Source organism: Bos javanicus, chromosome 8, assembly GCF_032452875.1.
Source record: "Bos javanicus breed banteng chromosome 8, ARS-OSU_banteng_1.0, whole genome shotgun sequence".
NCBI lineage: Eukaryota > Metazoa > Chordata > Mammalia > Artiodactyla > Bovidae > Bos > Bos javanicus.
Genome location: NC_083875.1, coordinates 44,308,604 through 44,324,546, shown reverse-complemented (window position 1 = coordinate 44,324,546; position 15,943 = coordinate 44,308,604).

Sequence of the window (15,943 nt, the reverse complement as noted above, 5' to 3'; positions counted from 1 at the left end):
AAGGACTTTAGGGCGCCTGCGCAGACTAACCTTTGTTTCTCAGGTCCCTCCGCCTGAGGGCAGTCGTCCACAGGAGGCAAAATGTAAACATCAAGGAAGGAACGAAAATAAAAATTCGTTGCCAAATGAGTCATTTTTACAGAAAGTAATACTCCTAGGCAACCTATCCTAATAATAAAATGATCAGATTTATTGTTGGTTAGTCGCTAAGTCATTTCTGACTCTTTTGCGACCCCGCAGATCAGATTTCTACAGAAATACTGACAGTCCAGACCCTGGAGGCAAAACAGTGGGGTTTGAGTCTTGGATCTGTTACTACCTCTCAGTGGCTGCTCTGTCGTCTTTTACACGCAAGTAAAACCTGTACCTCCTTAGTGGGCTCTTCTTGTGAAGAGGAAGTGAATGTGTTGGTTTAATTTAGAAGAGGACCTAGAACATTTTACGAATGTTGGCTATTATCGTTGCTAACAGCAAAGATTGATGGGAAACTGGTTAAATAAATGGAATAATATGCAGCCGTGAAAAATCCACCAGGAGAAAATGTACACAACATAATGTTAATTGAAAAAGACAGAATAAAGAATAATTTTATATAAAGTATGATACTGACTATATGAAAATACAAAAAAAGATTAGGTACATCAGAACTGTAGGATTATGAGTGTTTTAATATTTTCACATTAATGCTTTATGATCAGGAATAATTTTTTAATATGAAGCATCTTGGAATATATATATAAATAGAGAATTTATTAGTATGGTTTGAAATATATATTAGTATATTATGTATTAGTATAAATATTAGTATTATAATAGTATTAGCATTATAATATATTAGTATGAATTAGTTTTATATTACTATATATTATAATATTATATACTATAATGTATAAAGTATGTTAAATATGTAGCTATTTCAAACCATACTAGTCAAGTGGGAAGGCTAAGGGGTGTCTGCTCTCTGGGTCTGTTCAGTGTGGCCCCTGCCCCACCAGAGCTGGGCTTAGTCTCCTCACTCCACTCCTCTCTGCCTTACACGGCTTCCTCTCAGGATAGGATTCTATGGATGTATTTAAGCTCAACTCAACTCTAAAAAACTGTTACTGCCTAAAGTGTTAAACTTCCCACAAGAATATATGCTTTACCAGGGAACAAAGACAAGGGATAAGATCCCTAACAGAGGCATTTTAGGCCACATCAAGACAATGGAGGAAGCAATTGAATTAACAGGAAGGAAACGGTTTCCTGATGCCCCTGAAATCAAATCCCATTGATTCATTAGGCTGGCTCAGCTCAAAACCATAGACAGTTCAAAGGGAAAAACCCTTATCTCCTGAGAGGCGCAGACCTTGGTGAAATGAGCAGAAACAGATAACCCAGGTTGGAGGCAGTGTAAAAGAGGGCTGTAGAAAGGGCTAATTCACCCTGGGGAGAATTTTACCATTTTAAATACAATACAGGTCTTTAGTGAGACTTCAGGATGGCAGGAAGGAGTCTCAGGGGATTATGCCTTTGTAAGAGCAGGAAAAACACCAGTGACCTCCAAGGATGAGACATGCCTGACTCTCTGCCCACTAAGGGTAGAAGGAGGGAAAAATGAATGCCCTTTCCAAGTTCAAAGGGCGCTATACTGGGGAAAAGAAATGATTAGAATTTACATTGTCTGCACCCAGGTTTGTAACAAAGAAATTGCTTCATAATTTAAAAATTATTCATTCCCGCCTATGCTGTGGCCTCATCCCAGGAAGCAGCAAGTCAACTGTATCCAATGAGGGATTAAAGATAATAAATAAAAGAGTAGCAATTAATTGTGCATCCTGATTTAAGAGACTGGGCTGCCTGGGTCATGCTTGAGTGGCTTATCAAATTTAGCTCTATTATGACTGTCTTGTATTTCAATTGATGTTTGTGCTCATATCCGTAGGCACTTGTACCACGAGGCTTTTCAGATATAAAAGAATTTAAATGTATAGATTGTTATAGGATTCTATCATTCTTACAGCATGAGGCAAAAGTGTTGAAAATGGCAGTTTAATGAGTCATGCAAAGTGGCTCAGTATTCAGTCACTGATTCAATTATTTTTCCCCCTCCAAAGGCCATTCGAGGCAAAGTAATATGGTTGTTTCCTAAATGCCATGATTCTGACTTGCCTTTTTGTAATTCTTGATAATTTCCTGCTTGAAAAGCAAAGACAGTCTAAGGGCCAAAACCTGAGGCCAAATTCTGATAACCAGAACCATTTCAGAGCCAAACAACAAAACAAAATCCAAGGTGAGGCAACGGACCTGGGGACTTTAGATGCAGGGCTCTCAGTGAATCCACCCCTTTCTGAACTATAACCAGAGCAGGAGGTGGCAGGGGTGCAGGAAGCATTGGCTGAAATACAGGAAATATTCCGTCTTTTCTGGCCGCATCAGTGTCCTTGGCTGGAGACCTCTGAAGGTGCCTCCAACAGCCGCAACAGGCAATGGCTTTGCTGCTTGAATGACAAATCTAATTTTAACAGTGCTCTAATTCTTTCATTTGCTGCCCTCTGTGTTCTCATCTCTGGGCCATAATTTTACCTGCCAGCTCAGGTAAATAGTCTTTAATAGGACAAAGGCTTAGAAAGGTTATACTGTACTTGATTTTGTGCTGGGACTTTGTACTTTCATGTTGAGTCCTCAGGAGAGATTTTGTCGTATAAGCCAAGCGTCAGTCTGCCCTGTAGGTCACCTCCTTGCAGTGGCTGTGAGGGGAAACTGGTTCAGTTGGCTCCTTTAAGTCGTGCCTTTCTCTGTCCAGATGTGAGAGAACCAGAGGGAGACAAATGTCCTGGTTGCTGTGCACCTCTTGTCTCCCTCTGTAATGTCACTGCACAGGGTGATACAGTGACAGGCTGGGGACAACTAAAGGAAATGACAACTCGGAGAGAAGGATTTAAAATTGAGCAGGGGGAATTCCCTAGCTGTTCAGTGTTTAAGACTCTATGCTTCCACTGCAGGGGCATGGGTTCTATCCCTGGTCGGGGAATTAAGATCCATGTGCCCCTTGGCACAGTCAAAGAAATAGAATAGAACAGAAATATGAATTTTCCCATTAAAGAAAGGAAAAACTCTTGAGAAAGAAAAGGAACAAAAATTCAATATCATTATCATGCATTGTACTACAAAGAAGTCAAATGAGAACATGAAAAACTATCAAAATACGAAGAATTAACCAGAAGTTTTAGAAAAGGCAGAGGAACCAGAGATCAAATTGCCAACATACACTGGGTCATTGAAAAAGCAAGAGAGTTCCAGAAAAACATCTATTTCTGCTTTATTGACTATGCCAAAGCCTTTGACTGTGTGGATCACAATAAACTGTGGAAAATTCTGAAAGAGATGGGAATACCAGACCACCTGACCTGCCTCTTGAGAAACCTGCATGCAGGTCAGAAAGCAACAGTTAGAACTGGACATGGAACAACAGACTGGTTCCAAATAGGAAAAGGAGTACGTCAAGGCTGTATATTGTCACCCTGCTTATTTAACTTACATGCAGAGTACATCATGAGAAATGCTGGGCTGGAAGAAGCACAAGCTGGAATCAAGATTGCTGGGAGAAATATCAATCACCTCAGATATGCAGATGACACCACCCTTATGGCAGAAAGTGAAGAGGAACGAAAGAGCCTCTTGATGAAAGTGAAAGTGGAGAGTGAAAAAGTTGGCTTCAAGCTCAACATTCAGAAAATGAAGATCATGGCATCTGGTCCCATCACTTTATGGTAAATAGATGGGGAAACAGTGGAAACAGTGTCAGACTTTATTTTTGGGGGCTCCAAAATCACTGCAGATGGTGACTGCAGCCATGAAATTAAAAGACGCTTACTCCTTGGAAGGAAAGTTATGACCAACCTAGATAGCATATTAAAAAGCAGAGACATTACTTTTCCAACAAAGGTCCATCTAGTCAAGGCTATGGTTTTTCCTGTGGTCGTGTATGGATGTGAGAGTTGGACTGTGAAGAAAGCTGAGCGCCGAGGAATTGATGCTTTTGAACTGTGGTATTGGAGAAGACTCTTGAGAGTCCCTTGGACTGCAAGGAGATCGAGCCAGTCCATCCTAAAGGAGATCAGTCCTGGGTGTTCATTGGAAGGACTGATGCTAAAGCTGAAACTCCAGTACTTTGGCCACCTCATGTGAAGAGTTGACTCATTGGAAAAGACTCTGATGCTGGGAGGGATTGGGGGCAGGAGGAGAAGGGGACGACAGAGGATGAGATGGCTGGATGGCATCACTGACTCGATGGACGTGAGTCTGGGCGAACTCCAGGAGTTGGTGATGGACAGGGAGGCCTGGCGTGCTGTGATTCATGGGGTCGCAAAGAGTCAGACACGACTGAGCGACTGAACTGAACTGAACCAGAAGTTTAAATTCAGTCCCTAGCTTCATCCAACAGCATTAGATAGGGTGGCATGACTTGTCTATAAAACATCACAGTTGGGTCATGCCAGACCATCTGAGGTCTCAGAGACCCCTCAGGCTTTAATAGTTGGATTTTAGGAAATTTTTGTAATTTTTTGTTTGGCAATTCATAGCTCTCAGATCAGTAGCCACAAATTAGTTTCATATTAATATCATGTATTTGTGGGCTTAGTTCTTATACATTTTCCAAAGGCACAATTACATTATTTTTGGACTCTCTAACTCATTAGATAAGCAGCAAGCATGGGTATTTGTATTAGTTTGTTGGGCAGTATACAAAGTACCACAAAGTGTGTGGCTTAAACCGCAGAAATGTATTGTCTCATCATTCTGGAGGCTGGAAGTCCAGGATCAAGAGAGGACATGCTGAGGCAGGCTTGGTTCCTTCTGAGGGCTGTGAGAGAAGGTCTGTCCCCTGCCTCTCACTCACCTTCTGGTGGTATTCTAGAGCTCCTTTCTCTTCTCTGGTTTATAGAAGCATCACTTGGTCTCTGCCTTCATCTTCATATAGCCTTCTCCCTGTGTGCATCTGTATCCAAATTTCTCCCTCTGACAAGGACACCAGTCATATTGACCTCATCTTAATAAATTACACCTGCAATGACCCCACTACCAAAGAAGGTCACATTTAGAGGGTTAGGAATTCAACACATGAATTCTTGAGGGACGCACTCAACTTTAGAGCTCATACCTTTGCTTTATTTTGAGAAAAAGTGGCTGGGTGGCTCAGTGAAATCTGCCATTATGAATCTGGCCTTTGTTCAACACCAGGCTGACTTATAAATAAAAATAATGTTGGATTTTTTTTTTTTAAAGAAAGAAAGAAAGAAAGAAAAACTCTAAATTCTAACTAGCTGAGTGACCTTGGGTGAGTCCTTTAATCTCTTTGGATTCTGCTTCCTTATCTATAAAAATGAGGACTTCGGGATAAGTTCTAAAGTCTTTTCCAGTGTTAGAAATCCAAGCACAAACAGCACAGAGGAGAATTTATAAGTTGTATTAAAAGTAAACTGCAAAATATAGTTTTACCATTGGCTTATGGTCATATAATAAAGGCATCTCCAAAACATTGAACATAGGTGCTATGCAGCTGCTAAGACAAGCAGACCTGCTTCTGCACGTGCCGTATGCACACAGTTATTCAGTAACTGATTGTGCAAAGAATTCTGGTTCCCATGATGGACACTCTTGTTTCCTTGGGCCCATAGCTACCATGTCAGCCAAGCAGCCTCAGCATGACCATGATCAGGAATAACAACTAAATCAAAGCGAATAATAAATGCACAAGTCACTTCTGAAGATGCAGTCAGCTTTCTCAGAGGGTGCAAATAATTAGTTGTTGTTATTAGCTGTTGAGCTGTTAAGTCCTATCTGACTCTTTTGTGACCTCAGGGACTGCCTCCTGCCAGGCTCCTCTGTCCATGGGATTTCCCAGGCAAGAATACTGGAGTGGGTTGCCATTTCCTTCTCCAGGAGATCCTCCTGACTCAAGGATCGAACTCGCGTCTCCTGCGTTGGCAGGTGAGTTCTTTACCACTGAGCCACCAGGGAAGCCCCAAATATTAATATTTAGTTACATGATTGCTAAAAATCAACTTCTTACAGGTCACAAAGCAAGTTCTCCAATAAAACTGTCCCCTAAAACAGTCATGTTCACAGGACCACGAACATAGCAGCATCTGTCACAGCATTATTTTTAATTGTCTAACTAAGCATGGGCAGACCAGAGAAACCACTATTCTCTTCTATTTTTAAGCAAAGCACTGCCATATTTCCTTGCTTTCCAATGCTGAGTACAGATCAAAGCTCACTAGTTTCAGAATGTTATTCTTCCTGCTTCTGTGACAATAGTGTTTCTGATCTTAGCCTTTTTTTTTGAATAAATATAATCTCAGATGGGGAGAGATTGTGAGACTAGATTACAGTGAATGTCTTGTTTTGCTCCCTCATCACTCATCTTGGACTTAAAATGTCAGAATTGTCTAAATTCACTTCCCTTTTCCCTCATTAAAATGTAAACACACTGTCTGAAAATGAACTTCCTTAGGAGAAGCAGGAAAGTCTAGCTCAACTAATTTGAAACAATAAGTGGAACCAATAACAATCAGCTTATTTAAAAGAAGATAAAACTTTGTATGAAGTACATATTGCCACCTTGGGTATATTTGTTAAGAGGATATACCTTTCATAGGGAAAATAGTGCAGTAAATCATTAAAGACCAACTTGATGGGATTTTAGTATTGGTTTTAAATTACGGTTTTGAAGTCTATGCAATGACATGAGGCAAAGTATGTTAATAATGTCATAGGGAAAACTCAGGATGACAAATGCATGTACAATGGTTACCAGAATGAAGTCTCGTGTGCTTACCCAGGCCAGCATGATCTGGCTGCCAGCCCAGCTCTCTGAGCACATCTCCTCTTTCAGCCCTGGTCCCGTGCTGTGCTATAGTAACCCAGCAGCTGTTCTGGGTCCTCGTGCATCCAGTGTTTCTGTACCACAGGGCCTTTGCACATGCTCTTTGCCTAGAATGCTCCTTTCCGTTTCTTCACATGCTAGGTCCTTCCTAGTAATTCAAGTCATGGCTCACCATCACCTTCTTGTGAGGCTCTTCCTGAGCACTTGATCTAATGAAGACACCTCATATTTCCTTATCATCCTGTTCCATTTTCTCCATAGTGCAGGTGATGGACTGAGATTATCCTTCTTTTTCTTAATCACTAATTATTTTTCTTTTTACTCCATGATATCAGGAACTTAGCTTATTGTTTACAATTAGATCCCTAGATCCCAGAATAGAAGCTGGTTCATTAATGTCTGTTCTATGAATGAGTGAAAATATGCATAAGAAAAAGTACGGTAATACATCAAACTGCCAGCACTGTCAAAAAAAACTACTGAGGTTAAGGGTGATTTTTTTCCCTTTTATTCTTACATTTTTTTATGTTTTCTCTAATATTATTCTATTTTATGATGAAAAAGAAATTATTTACCTTCCAAATTGCCCACATGAATGTAGAAAAGACATAGTATACTCCAAAGGATGATAAATGCATAATTTGTTCCCTTAGTAAACCAACTTCATAGATCCACAGAAAAATAAGAACATTTGCATCTGCTTTCAGAAAATTTAGATCTAACGCACAGAGAAACTGATCCCATTAACTCATTCAGAAGCATTCTATTTTTTTGTCTTTCTTCTAGAAAACTGTATAATCAAAATTGTGTTTAGAAAGTTGACCTCAACATAAACCAACCTTTCTGTATATGCTGTAGGCTCATACTTGCATTCAGCTTTCTGGAAAGTGTTTAGTTATGTTAATTATAAGTAGCTTGTCTTAATTTTTTAAAAACTAACCTCACTAAGTAAAGATCATTTAAAACTTCTAATAACTATGCTGAAATGAAAGTTTAAAAAAAGTAAAAGTGTTAGCTGCTTAGTCATGTCCAACTCTTTGCGACCCTATGGACTATATAGCCTGCCAGGCTCCTCTGCCCATGGAATTCTCCAGGTAAAAGTAATGGGAGTGGGTAGCCATTCCCTTCTCCAGGGGATCTTCCTGACCCAGGGATCCAATCCAGGTCTCCTGCATTGCTGGCGGATTCTTAACCATCCAAGCCACTTACCACCTGGTAGGCTACAGTCCATGGGATCACAGAGTCAGATATGACTGAAGGACTAACATGGTGAAATGGCAACATATATTTGGTAAAATGGATGGTAATGCACATAAAATGTCTGGAAACCATGAATTTTACCAGAAAATTTTGAGGGAGAGGGGATTGAAGAAAAAAAAATACATATATATATTTTTTATATTTGAAATGTTCAGTAGGTCTTCCAATAAGGATTTTCCTGTTTCTGTAGTTGAGTAAGGTGTGGGGGGGCGGGGGCAGGGATGAGGGCAAGGGGAAGCGGAGTGGAGATACAAGGAGAGAAAAAGAACCCCAGATCTCATAGACAATGAGAAATGGAAGTTCTCCCAGTGAATGGCCCATCTACGCCACCTACTGGATTCTTGGTGCACTGCTTAGTCATGCCCTGATTTCCGAGTCAATTGATTCTTCTTGTTCTCTGACCACCTAGGAATTCTCTAATCTTTTAAGTCCCCTATTTGATTTCCTTCCTTCTATAAAGCCCGGAGACTGTCAACTGATGTTCACTGGACCTGAGTTCTGGCTATATTAGTGAAAAGGACTTTCTGAAAATGGACTGCTCTGCAAGAACTGCTCAAGGCTCCTCCTCTGCAAAGCCAGGTGTAGCCCCTCCTGCTGGCAGACAGCTCGCCTTGCCTTGTATTGTGAGGGAGGTGTGTCTGTCTCCCCCTAGTGTGTGGTCCCTGGGGCCACACTGCTTCCTCCCACCTGGAGTGTGATAAGCATGGTGCTAATTGAGGCAGAGTTTGTTCAAGAATACGCTCATTTCATCCTCATTACCACCCTGTGAGTGGACACTGTTATCTGTACTTCATAAACGAGAAAACTAAGGCACAGAGAGGTTAAGTAATTTGTCCACCCAGGGAAGAGGTGGCAGGCAGTTACTCCATGGCCCATGCCCGCCTTTGCTATCCTGTCAGCCACTCTGTGGACACCAAGGTGTCTTTCTGCTTCATTTGTGAAACTGGCCCTGTGCTGACCTGTCACAGAGGGCCACTGTGCTGGGATCAGCACGGCCCTCCAGGGCCCCTCCTCTCTTCCCCACTCCACTCTGTGCCTGGGATTCTGGCCTCTGTGGACTTACTCTGTGTCTCTTCAGTGATGACATTGCCCCAAACCACTTTCCCTAAACACCCTCAGCAAAATAATGCTGCTCCATTTCTAGATTCTTCCCTCCTTTTGTTTTCTTCATAACATGACTTCCTGAAATTATCTCATGCATGTGGTTTGGTTTTGTTTTTTTATGCAGTTCTTTTTAAAACGAAGACTTACCTTGAGGGGTTGTGGTGAGGTCTTATTTGTAATTTTTATGCATTGATCTCTTTACTTGGCTGTGCCAGGTCTTAGTTGCGGCAGCAGGATCTTTGATCTTCGTTGTGGTATGTGGGATCTTAAGTTGTGACATGCAGAATCTTAGCTGTGACATGTGGGGGCATAGTTCCTTGACCAAGGATTGAACCCACACCCCCTGTGTTGGAAACATGGAGTCTTAACCACTGGACTGTCAGGGAAGTCCCTCATGTATGTAATAGTTTTCATTTGATTTCTGCTGGCCTTCTCAGTAGAATGTACCTCCTTAGCATCTGCCTGCAGTTTGGGTGTGGTCAATGGGAAGCACTTGCACAACCCAGCCTCCCAGAAAAAGGGCAAGGAGTACTTCTTTCCTTAGTTTTCGTCCTATGGGGTGGCAGGGGCTGCCTTCCAATCTCTCCCGGGGCAGGGTCACCCCCCAAAGCTGCAGCAAATCTCTCAGTTTCTCAGGACCATTCCTCCCCTTGCCCCTTCAGGCCAGGGTGGCAATGGCTCCCTGCTGAGGCCAGCCATGAGGTGCTACACTATCCCATATTGGCTTCTCTTAATCCTCCTCTGTTGCTCTATTTAGTTACTAAGTCATGTCCGACTCTTTGTGACCCCATGAACTGTGGTGTGCCAGGCTTCCCTGTCCTTCACTTTCTCCCAGAATTTGCTCAAACTCATGTCCACTGAATCAGTGATGCTACCATCTTACCCTCTGTCACCCCCTTCTCCTCCTGCCCTCAGTTTTTCCCGGCATCAGGGTGTTTTTCAGTGAGTTGGCTGTTTGCATCAGGTAGCCAAAGTATTGGAGCTTCAGCTTTATTATCAATTCTTCTGGACTTCCCTGGTGGCTCAGATGGTAAAGCATCTGTCTACAATGTGAGAGACCTGGGTTCGATCCCTGGGTTGGGAACATTCCCTGGAGAAGGAAATGGCAACCCATTCCAGTACTCTTGCCTTGAAAATCCCATGGACGGAGGAGCTTGGTACAGGCTACTATCCATGGGGTCACAAAGAGTCGGGCACGACTGAGCGACTTCACTTTAATGACTATTTAGGGTTGATTTCCATTAAGATTGACTGGTCTGATCTCCTTGCTGTCCAAGGGACTCTCAAGAATCTTCTTGAGCACCACAATTTGAAAGCATGAATTCTTCAGTGCTCAGCCTTCTTTATGGTTTAATTTTCACATCCATACATGACTACTGGAAAGACCATAGCTTTGGCTATACAGATCTTTGTTGGTAAAGTGATGTCTCTGCTTTTAAATATATTGTCTATGTTTGTCATAGCTTTTCTTCCAAGGAGCAAGCCTCTTTTCATTTCATGGCTGCAGTCACTATCCACAGTGATTTTGGAGCCCAGGAAAATAAAATCTGCCACTGTTTAGTACTTTGGCCACCTCATGCAAAGAGTTGACTCATTGGAAAAGACTCTGATGCTGGGAAGGATTGGGGGCAGGAGGAGAAGGGGACGACAGAGGATGAGATGGCTGGATGGCATCACTGACTCGATGGACGTTAAGTCTGAGTGAACTCTGGGAGTTGATGATGGACAGGGAGGCCTGGCGTGCTGCGATTCATGGGGTCGAAAAGAGTCGGATATGACTGAGCGACTGAACTGAACTGAACTGAACTGATGGGATTGGATGCCATAATCACACACATCTAAAAACTGTCCTTTTATTCAATTCTCCTTCACTCCCCGCCTGAGGGTACCATCCACTTCCTATAGGTACCCTGACTAATTCAGCTTCCAAACATCACCTCCACTCACTGAAATTCTTCCCACCCTCTGAATCCACCATTCAGTCTTGTAAGTTAAGGCTTTCTGTTTCCAGATGTCTTTGTTAATGGGCAAACACTAGGACTCCCAAACCAATAATGACTATTTGTCGGATTGCTCCCCAGCCCTGGCCCAGGATTTAAATGTTTTGAAGTGAGGAAGAAGAACACAGGAGCTGGGAAGAGGATGGGGAGAAAAGGGGAAAGGGAGATGGTGTGGTCCCAAGAATAAGCTCTGCCCAGGTCCTAAGGACAACTTCAGAGAAGGCTGTCCCCTGCAGTGGCCACAGCCAGACACTGGAGGGGATGAGCACAGTAGGAGTCACAGCTCTGTTGCTTCAAAGCTGGGAGCACCTAACCTCTCAGGGCCTCTTAATTTATAAAACATGAGTGGTAACAGTATATGCTTCATAAAGTTGTTATGAGGATTAGATGAGTAACGCAAGGAAAACATTGCAACATCAGCCAAGTGTTCTGTAAATATTAGCAGTTATGGACTCTATTACAGAAGCATCTGTTGTTCCCAGTGGTTTGTGAGGCTTGGGTGAAACCACACGCTTAGCCATCAGTGAGCTACAGGGGATCCACTGAAGGGACACAAGTGCCATCTGGAAAGCAGAGAGCTCTGAAGTCAGGAAGTCCTGGATTCAAATGTCGATCTTGTCAATTCATAGTTACTTGACCTTGGGCAAGTTTTACTTAAACTTTCTGTGTCTTGGTTTTCTCATCTGTGAAATGGAGGTGATTATACCTACCTCAGAGAAGGCGATGGCACCCCACTCCAGTACTCTTGCCTGGAAAATCCCATGGACAGAGGAGTCTGGTGGGCTGCAGTCCATGGGGTCGCTAAGAGTCGGGCACGACTAGGCGACTTCACTTTCATTTTTCACTTTCATGTATTCGAGAAGGAAATGGCAACCCACTCCAGTGTTCTTGCCTGGAGAATCCCAGGGATGGGGGAGTCTGGTGGGCTGCCGTCTGTGGGGCCGCACAGAGTCGGACACGACTGAAGCAACTTAGCAGCAGCAGCAGCAGCAGCATACCTACCTCACAGCATTACTGTGAGGGTTACATGATAGCAGAATGACTATCACATGAAATACTCAATTTTAACTTCTTCCTTTTAAACCAAGATGATTTTGGAGACATAAATATAAATGTCACTGAAGGAGAGAGAGAGAGAGAGGGAGAGAGAGATTCGTTTTGTTTTTGGCCACCCGTCTTGTGGGGTCTTAGTTTCCTGTCTAGGGATTGAACATGAACCCTCGGCAGTGAAAGCACAGAACCTGAGCTACTGGACCCTGGGGAATTCCCAGCATAAATAGATTTATTATAAGGAAGTGGCTAACGCAACTATGGAGGTTGTTGAGTCTGAAATCTGTAGGGCAGGCTGGCAGTCTGGCACTTCCACAGGATTTCTTTGTTACAGCCTTTCGGCAGAATGTCTTAGGAAAACCTGTTTGCTGCTATGGCCTTCAACTGATTGGATGAGACCCTCCGACATCAAGGAGGGTAATCTCAAAGTCAACTAACTGTAAATATTAGTCACATCTACAAAATACCTCACACCAACATCTAGACTAGTGTTTGGCCAAACAGCTGGCCACCATAGCCTAGCCAAGTTGACACAAAATCAACCAACACAATGATTGTTTCAGTTCCATTCAGTACAAGCCTTTAAAGATCATGTGCGTGCTAAGTCGCTCCAGCTGTGTCTGACTCTTTGCGACACCTTTGACTGTAACCCACCCAGCTCCTCGCCCATGGGGAGGAATTTTTTTCCGGCAAGAATACTGGAGTGGCTTGCCATGTGCTCCTCCAGGGGCTCTTCCCAACCCAGGGATCGAAACTGTGTCTCCTGCGGCTCCTGCATTGCAGGCAGATTCTTTACGCTGAGCCACCAGGGAAGCCCCTTAAAGATCATAAGATGACATATTTCTAAGATGCGTGTGTGTGTTTTCTCTGCTTCTAAGTTAAGTCATGAATCATCAACAGGAGGAGAGGTGAAAATTGGTCCTTAAGGGACAAAAATAAATCTATATTTTACAATGGTCTGTGAGCTCTCCAAAGTCAAACGCTATCTGACATAATCTTATTCCTTAGGATTTAACTTTTTTCATTAGGAAGAAATTAAATTATGTATTATACATTTCATAGTATAGAATTAACATATTTAGGCTTAGTTAACTGATTTAAATATATTAAATTAAAATATTTTCCTGAGGGGGTAATGATGAACAAAAAAGGTAAACACTACTATAGGCCTTTCTGCAGAACATGTTTAAGTATCTCTAGCAAAGAAAGGAAGGGCACAAAAACCTGTGCATTTTGTTGCTGTTCCATCTTTAATTTTATGAGTAATGAGAGGAGTTTGTGTTCTTTGATTTAGCCAATCTTTTAAAAAAATATGGCTATTAAGTTGTAGTAACTCAATATTAAAAGCAATGTTCGTAGAAATTTGTCCTGCTGTCGATAGCTGGGGCATTAAGGCAGCATCGCTCAGTTTCTGACAGCAGAACCCGAACACTCACAGCAGCGCCTTCGTTTCCACTGCCCAGAAGAACCTTATTACAGGCCTGATGAAACAAGTTGTATTCATGATGATGACTTGCAGTTAAATCTACGGCCCAGACCTCTTCCTTCTGAGCCTTTGTCCTGTTCAAAACGCCATTTATTTCGAGAAACTGCTAGTTATTTCTGTTGAGCATCAAATGAGCTGTCAGCCTGCTGCCTGAAATAAAACTGCTTGTTTCGGAGGACCTTTCAAAGTTTCCTTTAAATGTGAGGTACTTAAACCACCAGAGCACAGTCTGCAGCCCTATCCCTCTTTAAAATGTGTGACTTGGGCAGGTAACCTGACAACTCTGAGCCTTGGTTCCTTCATTCTTATATGTGTACGTATTTGATATACAATATTATATTAGTTTTTTCTCACTCATGTCCAGCTCTTTGTGACCCCTTGGACTGTAGCCCACCATGCTCCTCTATTCATGGAATTCTCCAGGCAAGAATACTGCAGTGGGTCGCCATGATTTAATATTTCTATTTATCACAATATATATTTCTACATATAGCAAAATGGCCACTACAGTAAGTTTAGTTAACATCCATCATCAAACGTATTTACAAAATTGTTTTGTATGATGAAAATCTTTAAGATCCATTCTCTTAGCGACTTTCCAATAAACAATACAGTATTATTAACTATAGTCCCCATGCTGTACACTATATCTCCATGACTTATTTATTTTATAGCTGGTAGTTTGTACTTTCTAACCCTCTTCTCTTTTTCCCCCCCACCACCACCTGCCTCTGGCATCCATGAGCTTTTCTGTTTGTTTGCTTGCTTGGTTAGTTTGGTATTTTGCTGTTGTTGTTTAGATCCTGCATATAAGTGAGATCATGTGGTATTTGTCTTTCTCTGTCTGATGTATTTCACTTAGTGAAATGTTCTCAAGTTTACATTGTCACAAATAGCAAGGTTTCCTTCTTTTTATGGCTTACTAATATTCCATTGAATGTATATACCACATTTTCTTCATCCATTCATCTGTTGATGACACTCAGATTTCTTTCACGGTTCCTTCATCTTGAAAGTGGGAATAATGATGTCAGCCTTCCCCACCCCAGGAAACAGCAAACCACAAAGTGCTACCAAATGACAAGCTTTTCCTTATCATGTTGAAGCAAAAGCTTCAGTATTTTTTGTAAATAGGTTTATTACTAATGAGAAGCTGTACCCACTCTGTTCCATCTAGCTGTCTATTCTTCTGCACACTCTTAACCTGACTGCTTGGGCCCATCCTCTAGATCTCTGCAGAGAGTTACCTCCAGAGAGAGATCCTCCTTGATGCCCAGCCAAGGCAGCCCCTGGTTATAATCTGTCACGGCACCCTTCAGTGCACTTCCATGTATAACACTGCTCACCATCTGTACATATACATTTATTTATGTGATTATGTATAAAATGTCTGTCTCCATTCTTGGAACAGAAGTTCCAGAGAGCAAGTTCTTCATCAGCTGTGTTCACAGTTCTTGCCTTAGTGTCCTGCATGGGGCCCAGCCCTTAGTGGGCATTCAACAAATATTTATTAGAAGTGAATAAACTTGGGAATTCCATGGCAGTCCAGTGGTTAGGGATTTTTGCTTCCACTGTGGGGGACACATGTTCAATCACTGATTGGGGAACCAGGATCTCTCATGATGTGAGGCCAAATTAAAAAAAAAAAAAAGTGAATAAACATGGCTGTCCCATTGAAAACTCCCTTTCCCAAAATTTGAAGGGAATATCGGGGGTTTATTTTCTCTTTCTATCTTTCCCCAAAGAACCCTTTTCTTCTTAAAAAAAATAAAAAGAAAGAAAGAAAAATAGAGAAAAGAGAGCTTAACTTTTCTTCAGACATTGTTAAATCTTCTTACTATGCATTTAGAGACTTCATCAGTGGAAAAGTAAATCTTAAGAAACTGTCTTCCTTATAATTATTTGCAAAAGTTGGGACAGGGTTGACAGAAGCCTTTCTCTTGAACTACAGTGACCCTGAACTTGGTGACCAGTCTCGTGACAAGCCCATCCGTTACCCAGGGTGGGGCATGGTTTTCCTGGGCAGCTAGCCTTGCTCTAGAGTCTTGTTGGTCCTCCTTTTCTGCCTGCCCCTGTCAGGCACTGATCCCTTAGGAGAATGAATCTGGCATCAGTTGAAAACCAAAATATGATACACAAATCCGTTTTCATGTGATGATATGCTTTCCCTTG